This window comes from Diabrotica undecimpunctata, chromosome 6 (assembly GCF_040954645.1).
Source record: "Diabrotica undecimpunctata isolate CICGRU chromosome 6, icDiaUnde3, whole genome shotgun sequence".
Lineage (NCBI taxonomy): Eukaryota > Metazoa > Arthropoda > Insecta > Coleoptera > Chrysomelidae > Diabrotica > Diabrotica undecimpunctata.
This window is the reverse complement of record NC_092808.1, coordinates 29,205,629-29,215,869: the sequence shown is the minus strand read 5'-3', so window position 1 is coordinate 29,215,869 and position 10,241 is coordinate 29,205,629.

Genomic DNA, 10,241 nt, shown 5'->3' with positions numbered 1-10,241 from the left:
AATAATTTAAGGGAAGGACTTCTTTAAGTTTGTAGAGTAGATCAGTGTGCCAAAAAAAAAGGCTGCTGAACAGTATTTCCTTTCTTCTAGAGCTTTATGAATAAAATTACAGACTTTATGTATTTACTCAGTGATGGCATGTTCTTGTCTCAATCAAATCTGGTGGTTAGGTATTACTTGGCGTTCTGCCAGAATTGGTTGTAACCTATCCAACAGTAGTTTTTCAAAAACCTTTGACATCATGGGCAGTAGGTTAATAGGTCTATATGATTTAAAGTGTTCTGTCAGTTTACCTGGCTTAGGTAATTTATGCCACTTTCCACGGAATGGGGTAATAGCCTGTTCTTAGGCTTAGCATTGAATATATGTGTCAAGTACATAATTCCTTTTTTGACGGGTTCTTTGAGGATTTTGGCAGTAATCTAGTCGTAGCCAGAGACTTTTTAGGGTTCAAATCTGATTGTATCTTTTGGTGAACTTGTTTGGTAGTGAATTTTTCCAAGCGTAGCTCAAGTTGATGTTATTCTAAATACTGGTCGGTCTCGTTTATTATGTCAAAATTGGTGTTTTCTGGAGGATTTTGATGGAATACATTCACCAGGTGATCGGCAAACGCTTCGTCTTTTTCTTTGTTGCTCCTAGCTCATCTTTCATTACCTACTTGAATAGGAGGGTTGGTTAATTGAGGTCGATTTAATTTCCGTGTTACCTTCAAACTTGAGCAGTACTCGTTGATTTCGGTTACTGATAAGTTTTTCAGGTAATACTATTATCCTTATGATTATTTAGAAGGATTTTTAATTGGGCGGTAGCTTGGTTCAATTCAGTTTTATCCTGAGGCGCGCGTGTTCTCTGCGATGTTTTCCTTAATCTTCGCTTTTCTGCAATTTTTTCTTTAATTTCATTAGGCAAGTGTTGGTGTTTGGTTTTTAACTGTCTTGTTGGTGTTGACTGCCAAGCCGCCTCTTGTATTATTTTAGTAAATTGTTCAACAGTTTCGTCTACATCTCTGACACTTTTCAGAGGTATTTTTGTATCCTATTTGTTATTGATAATATTGCAAAATATTTCCTAATTCGTGAATTTATTACCTAGGAATGGTGGATGTTCCTTTTCAAGAATTTCTATGAATATCGTACCCATTATAGGAGAGTGGTCGGATGACCATTCAACACAAGATTATACTGTTCGAAGTTCGGATGGAATTCCCTTAGTGACACAAAAATCGACCAAGTCTGGAGTTCTTTTGGAATCGGTTGGCCAGTATGTAGGTTCACCTGTTGATATCTAAGATTATTACTATGCATTGCTATATACAGTTGTCTGCATTTCGGATTTATTAATCTAGATCCCCAGTAAGTGTGTTTAGCACTATAGCCGCCCCCCGCAAGAAACCTATTGACGAGTTTATTGAAAAACTCCTGATATTGCTGTTTGCTTATTGTGTGCTGTGGTTGACTACAAATCTGAACTGAACAGTTAGTAGACCGTTCTAGTTATCTATGCTAACGTAGTTACTTGGATATAATTTTTACGAAATTATTTGATGCTGCCTTATCGATGATCTAATCGAGAACTACCTTAGTACGTTTTATTATGATACTGTAAACAGAAAAATAACGAATATAAAACAAATCTATTTAGTCCTTACATTAAAGGTGGACGTACGAGTTTAATTAAGACACTCCAAGGAGGATTCCATTTGGAAATGTCTGGGGATTATTATCTATCGTACCATCTTTGCTACTATCGTTTTATTGGAAACTGATTACTGAACAGATCTTTGTAGATTTTTATGATTCTGTAAGCTGAGATGTATTGCAGAAGGTTATGGTAGAATTGTGGTTATTATGATTACCGCGAATATTCGTATAGGGTCGGCAACATAAGAAGAAGATATTAGATTAGTTCATTGGTATATATAAAACCTCAGACAGCTTCTTCTTCTTCAAATTTCTTCTTATATCGGGGGTTAAATATCATCATGGCAATTTTCACTTTATTTGTGGCAGCTATAAAAACTTATATGAAACTCGAAAAATTTTCTCATTTTTCGCAACCAAAAGGTTCGCCTGCTTCCTCCTCTTTTACCTTCAATTTTATCTTTCATGATCTTTTCACGACATGTCTAAAATATTCAAGTCTTCGCATTTTAATAGTTTCAACGACTTCCTCATTTTTATTAAGTGTGCATAAAATTTCAATCTTGGTAACTCTGTCTATCCACGATATATGCAGCATTCTACGATAGCACCAACGTCAAATGCCTACAATTTCAGTTCAGCGATTGTTTCAGCGTCTAGGCCTCAGAGCCGTTGAGTGGCGTGGTAAAAACGGCAGCGCAGTACCCTTATCCTTAGGTCTATTTTTAGATCATAATACTTTCTTTATATATACAAATTTGGCTGTAGCTATTTCAATACCACTTTTGATTTCTTGAGTTTGCTCTACAATATGACTTATCAGTATACCTAAGTACTTATTGACCATGAATTGTGTTTTCGGTAAGTTGATTCTGATGTTATATTTGCGACAGTTGTCGTTTAGTCGTTGTAATATATCTGCCAAGGCCTATAAAGGTTAAGGTAAATATGACCGTGTCGTCAGCAAACCTCAGGTTGTTAATAATTTCTCCATTTATGATCATCTGTTATCATTTTAATCTTTATAATCTTCCTAGAGACTCTTTGAAGATGCTCTACTTGTATACCTATGTTAAATAGCAGTGGTGATAATATACATCCCTCTCTTATCCCCCAACCCCTTCTGACAATTGACATTCTTATTTTGACTTTCAGATTCCAATATAAATTTGTTATCATCCTGATTTCACAGGTTTCAATGTTCTTTGTTTTTATAATATTAATGCATTTGTCGTGTTGGACTTTGTCGGAAGTCTTTTCAAAATTAATGAGGCGTGTTTAGGCATCTTGGGTCATATCTAGGTTTCTTTACATGCGCACATTTATTCCGAATAGCCTCTCTAGTAGCCATGCTAATTTTTATAAATCCTATTATGGTTTATGCTTTGGAACGTCTTTAGTACATGGTTCATCAGTGCAATTGTCCGGTCTTCTAAGCACTCTTTCGTAGTATGCTTCTTAGGAATGTTTACGAATGTCGATACTACCTAGTCTTTTGGTATGGTGCCTGTGCTATAAATATTATCGTACAGATCTACTAAAATGTCTTCCATTTCCTCACCGACAAGCTTAAGAAATTCAATTCGGATGCCATCTGGCCCCTCGCTTTTCTCACTTTGGTCTAAGTTACTGCATACTCTACTTCTTGTCTTAGAATTGTCGGTCCGGTTTCTTCCGTTTGCTCATCTGCTATTTGTTGCATCTCATGTCTGAACAATTCTTTGACATATTCCGATCATATATTTAGTTTATGCTTTGTCTCTGTAAAAATTTACCATTTGAATATTTTATTACATGTATGTGTTTTTGTTACTTGCCAAATCTTTTGCTGCCTTGCCTTATTTCAAAGAGAGAAATAAATCTAAATACCATCAAAATAGTTGTGCGTGATCGGAGTAATTGTATGCTGTATCAAATTAGACTTCGTGTTCGAGTGAATTTAATACTGATTTTTATAATAATCTTAATCTGTGTGATAAAACTATAGCTAAATTAATAGCAATAACCAATCTTACTCAGCGTGTTAGTTTTTCTCTTTTGGCAAACGTGCAAGATGATTTGGACAAAAATAAATATACAGTAGCGTAGTGAATATAAATATACAAGTCATAAAATTACTTGCTACATTTTTTGTACCCATTTTTAAAAACAAAAGCTGAAGCTTATAAAGCAGAGCAGAATTGGCAATAATGTTCTTACACCTTTAAGATGTATGTGAGCAGTTCTCTACCATTGTTTATTGTTTATTTTCTATATTATCTTATATTTTTTAGTTAGTATTGTAATTCTGTTCGTAAACGTTATTCGAATTGATTTTTTGTTCATTTTTTATTGAACTAAAAACATTCTAATAAACTTAATAATTTTCGATTTAAATCAAAATTTATTATATCGTTGTCCAATTAGATAATACATTTTGATATTAGTGTAAGACAACGTACAATGTCATCATCAGTATACTTAATATTCCACTTTTTCAAATTTATTTCTTCCGAAAAGTAATTTTGCTGGAACTTTTCGTAGGAGTGTGAAGTTTCATCTATAACTTTATCTTTCTTTGCAAAACGGCGTCCTCTGAGCCATTGTCATTTTAGTAGCATACAATAGTTAAATATGCTGCATGCAGCGAGTTGAATTTGTAGCTCAATTGGTGTAATTTTGTTAGTGCAACGAACGGCTTGTGAGCAGGTGAGTAACCTTGAGATGGAAGAGGTTTTTGCGAGTCAAGCAGGGCATTTTAAATCGGCGATATTTCATTAAACACTTATCATTTTTCTGGTCAATCTGGTGGTCTTTGTCTTCTGCGGTGCGCCATCGTCTCATCTCTCTCCACTGATTTGACTGTTTTTAAAATACTTATCGGAGAAAAATCCTTTAGACTGTCTTTTATTACTGCCAAAGGATGCTCCTAATTAACGGCTACCTCTACTGAATTTGAATTTCATATTCTGTCGTTCCATATTCTGTATTTACGACTTTCTATGACCTATGTAGAGTGGAGACCACGGGCTGACAAGCGAAGCCGAGGAAGACCTCCAACGCGATGGACCGTCGACCTCAAAAGAATCGTGACCAATTGGATAGCAGAGGAGCAGAACAGAAGCAGATGGAAAAGTCTAGAGGAGGCCTAAGTTCAACAATGGACAACTCAGGGCTGATTGATGATGTAGAGTGTGTCGTTCGTGGTATTAACAATATATTTAATTAGACTATGTATAGTCTGTGTGGCAATTTCGGTCAATCAATCTCTATCTCTTGCCATTTCTTTTAACTTATGCAAAGGTATTTTGCATTCCTGTAATTTGGTCGATCCATCTTTTTGGGAATCTTCCTCGTGATCATCGGCCTTCTACCTTTCCTTGGATAATAAGTCTTTCCATGTTTTCTGTGTATGCTCTCATAACATGTCCAATGTATTTAAACTGTTGAAATTGTTCAGCTCATTTAAAATTGAATTACTTATCATGTGGTCGGTCCACGGAATTCGTAATATTCTTCTCCAACAGAACATTTTAGTGGGGTCTATCTTTCTTCTTTCCGCTTGTCGTAGGGTCCAAGATTCGTATCAGTATGTCAGTATTGGGAGTATTAAGCAGTTGATGAACCTCATTTTTAGATTTCGTGAAGTTTGAGAGTCCTTTCATAAGGTTGGCGATCACTTCTTTAAACACTTCTCTATCTTTTGCAACATGAAATATCTGTTCTACACTGAGGTTAAATAATCTCTAACATTATTCAACCAAGATTTCTTTTTCTTCCATCTATTTATTGATTGCTTATAAGAGAGAGTATTTATCATTATTTTAACTGTCTTCAGAAGTTTTTTATTGTATCCATTCGTCTTAATACTATTTGTGATCTTAGCCGCCCAAGGAATTTTAAAATTACGTCCGTAGAGCCACATTTCGAATGCATCTAATTTTTAACTTTCTACTCCATATAGCAGCTGTGACTAAACTTAGCATTCTACGAACTGCAATCTAAGTGCCAAACTTAATTTCTTATTTGTGAACATCGAGACTCCTCGTCTGAGTCTAACTGGGAGTTTATGATTGCTCCTTGGTATCTATTCTGGTCGACCTTCTCTAGCTGTTTACCTTCCAGTGCCTGTTGTATGGTGTCCATAGAAGTTTTTGAGAGATCACCATATTTTTTATTTACATTCATTGTCAGTCCCATTTTTTTACGTTATTAATTCTTATCCAAAAGTACTTGTAGGTTTTCTATATTTTCTGCGATAATTGCGGTTTCGTCACCAAATCTCATGTTATTAATGACGTTCCCCCCAATTCTTACACCTTCAGTGCTTCCTGAAATACCAGTGGCGATTATTAAACAATTGTGGGGTAGTAAACCTCCCTGCTTGACCCCTCGTTGAATTCATATCTATTTTGTCTCACTGTCTTCTACCTTTACTAGCTTTGTTTAATTCTAGTATAGATTTTTTATTAAATAAACGAAATAAGTCTAAAATTACAGCAACCGAAATCATCTTCATAAGAATAAGCTGTAAAGTAACAAGACTGGATGGTATTAGAAATGAGGAGATAAAAAGAACAATGCTAGAACAAGACATACTACATAAGCTACATTGAAGAAAAACGTTTAATTTGGTATGGACACGTGAGAAGATCAGATCGTACACGGTGGATATGAAAATGTTTTGGATTGAAGCCCAATAGGAAAGTGGAAAAGAGGCAGACTCCGAAGATCATGCAGGCGTGACGTGGACGAGCCCATACAAAGACGAGACCTTAGAGATGAAGAATGGCAGGATAGAAAGGACTGAAGACGTTGGGTGAAAGAAAGAAGGTTGCGACAACCGTAGAAATCCTTGTATATATAGTAATATTCTTAGGATTTAGGTTTACGCATGTCTTAAGTTTACCATGTTGAATTCGGTCAAACGCTTTTTGGAAATTTGGAACACATTTCGTAATATATTCCCCGCATTTTTGTAAAAGTACCGCCATTGCTAACAGTGCTTCTCTTGTTCCCATTCCACCTCTAAATCTAAACTGTGTCTTGTCTAATTGCCCTTCGCATTTTTTATATATCCGCTGTTAAAAAACATTCAGTAGAGTTTTTAATGTGTGGCTGGAGGCCATCGCAGTCGGCACTCGTCGCAGGATTTAGGATTAGTTTTTTGGGTAAGATAATTCATCTGATATTTGACAGTCGTGGTTTATTTTATTAAATAATTTAGTAAAAAACTTTATAATTTCGTCGTCCAAAATAATTTATTACATCTACTGGAATTTCTTTGGGACCTGGTGCTCTACCACTTTTATAATTGTATGGTTTACTTCTGATGTTACGATTTGTAACTGGCCATCAGTTGGTGCTGATGATAAGTGTTATATTTTTAATAAACTTATCATAATGATGCTACGACATTGTTGTAATGTTTAACTAATAAGAAAATTTTCTCTCGCATTTAGCACTGAATTAATATTAATGAAAGAATACAACTTAGTTGGAATAAAAACTCATTTTTATACAGATAACGAAACTGTGAATAAAGGAAAAATGTAACAACAAGGAAAAAATAAACGGCACGTGGCACTTGTGGTGTGCCGACAGAAGTGAATACTTATAGCTCTATATTACTATATGTGGGATAATGAAATTTTATGTCTGCTTATTACTGAATTGTTAATAGTTTTTATAATAACACCACACATTTAAGTTCTTTAAAAACTTTACTTTATTTTATTTAAATTTTTTCATGAATATTTTATTATTATCTTGTATTTATGTTAAATTACTTCATTTTGATTATAATTATATTCTAAAAAATAGTATGTGTATGTACAAGTCGATGAGCAGAATAATAAGTGTTTATGTATGTATATTATACTGCAACCGTCTCGGTCACCGGTGAGATTGATTCATGATACTTCTTATCGCTCATACCGAGCGATAAAAAGTATTCCCTTTAATAATAAAAGATTAAAAGTTAATTGATTTAAAAGAAAACAAAAAATTTCTCCTCGACGAGGAATCGAACTCCAGTCATTCGCGTGGAAAGTAAAAAAAGTAAATAGACGTGAAGATAGCCATGGTCTTAGCGACGTATTCTTCATCATATTTTCTCACCTTTTAAACTTTCCCTGAATTTCTACAAATATTTCAAAATCAAACTTAGGCAAATCGATCCGTTGTTATGACGTTAGTTGTATTGACGACAAAATTACGTTTTTTAAGACATTTTATTTTTATAATAAGTGTATATGCAACCAGAGAGGCATGCTATAACTACAACTCTACTACATAACTCTTTTTAATTTTTAAGCAATCCATAGTACTACTTGTCATCTTTTGTATTTGTCATAACTAGAAACTATAAACACATGCTGCCAGTTTACTAGAAATTAATACCACAGAATAAATAACAATCAGAATGCCCACTCTCAGACGCCGCCTTTGAAGTGTGTCAGCACGCGATCGCCATATTTTAAACGGAAACATAGACTCGGATTGAGAAATTTGTGACAAGCTACGATAGAAGTGTAATTTAAATTTTTAGAGATTAATAATTTAGTAAATTTGAAATAATTTAATCTATTCTTCGACTAAAAGTACGAATAAAATAAAATTTTATGTCTATGGTTGCCGTAAATAAATTAAACCGGATTAATTTTTCTATTCACATCAGATAAAATTTCACTGAACAGCACTGGTTCCGTTTAAAACATGGCTGATTCTGTCTGCGCGGACGAGATGCGCGTAGCTTATCTTGACAAGCAGAGTGGGCATTCTGATTGTTTATTATTCTGTGTTAATACTATTCGGTTTTATCACTGAGTTTTAAAATTTAATATATTTGGTTATTTTCTTGAATAATTTTATTTATATTATATTATCTTAATGCGGTTTTGGCGCTATTTTACCTACGTATAAGTTTTTTATTATTGGGTTTAATATTTGCTTTTGTGTGGTTTTCAAAAAATTGTCAAGTGTTTGTAAGCGAACTGTCTATCGTTACGTTTTTAATACATTTAGTATTTAATGTCATTGCGCACTGTGTTATATTTTTTTAGTATAGATTTTATGAATTGTTCCTTATACACTTATGTACCTAAGATAATAAAGATTTAGAATTTGAAATTTTTTTCAATTTTCTATCACTTTTACGAAATTATTTTATGTTAATCATTTAAAATGCCTGTTTAATTCTTACATAGAACATTGATAAAACTCTCAAGCTTTTCAAATAAAATATCGGAACTAAATACTACCTTTCAAATGGGACACACAGTATATTTCATATCTGTAACACACCTACATTTAATACAGGTTTATGCATCAACTGCTGATCAGGAGGAAGAAGGAATAGAAAAAATGTACACAGAAACTGAGAAGACATTACAACTGACAAAATCTAAAGGCATAGAGGGATCGTTATCGTTAGGAGTGTTAACACCAAAATTGGCGAAGATAAATGTGTATCCATAGGAAGAGCATACAAACTTGGTGTTCGCAACGAGAGAGGTGAGCGTCTCATATAATTCTGCGTTAATCACATGATTTAGTAGTAATTAATACCTGTGATTCTTCCTTTTCTCTTCATTGGTTTGGCCTTAGCTACCAGGGCTATCGGGCTAGGATCTGGGTATTTATACTGATTGTTTAAAGCGATATCTAAGATATAAAGTTATAAAGCCGGTTTAAAAGTTCTTTCACATAAGTTCTATTATTGTAGTCCAGTACTACCGCACTGAGCACATGCAATCCAAGCAAGCAGATAAAGTACATTAACAAACTATACATGTGTCCTTGTTGACGCTAAAATCTTTTCTACTGCGAGTAATGTCTTTGGGTTTAAATTTTTGAACAGCACACTAATAAATTTTGGATGAATTTGTAATTCACTTCTAACCAACTGGGACTCCCTTTGGTATCTAGTACATCTCAATAAAACATGCTGTAGGGTGCCTAAACTCAAAACTGCCATATGGAATTATACCCCTCTCCAGGTTGCGGAATCTGGTAAACCAGGTTTTTTTATATTGAACCGCAACATATGTTCTGCTTTTGGTGCCTGTTCGTTTCGAATATTGGCGATCATTCTGGCTATAATTATTTTATTTACTGATGCTTTAAATAGATTAGTTGTTGCTGTGGTTAACCGTAATTATTCTTTTTCTCCCAATTCCTCGTTTTCCGAATACTTTGCTTTGAAGGATTATTTTCAATAATCTGTATTTAGTGCTGTTTCTCATTATGTGTCCGAGATATTCTAACTATCTTCTTTTAATCGTACACATCACTTGTCCGTCCATGATATCCTTAGGTTTCTTCTGTATAGTCACATCTCGAAGAAGTTTTTCTTTCAAGTTTTTTAACATGTGTACCATATGTAATTCCTTTTACTTGTCCTATTTTTTGGAACCGATTTTTCCAACTAATCCATATTTTTTCTTTATATGTAGTTTGGAAATCTTTAAAGGAACCTTTGGTTCTTCAGTAACGGGTCTTTCTTCCAAGATGTGCAAGATGATCAGCTCTATCATTCCCCATAATCCCGGTGTGATTTGGAATCCATGCAAATTTAATTTCTGTATGTTGTTCATAATGTTGACAAAATTTTTGTTT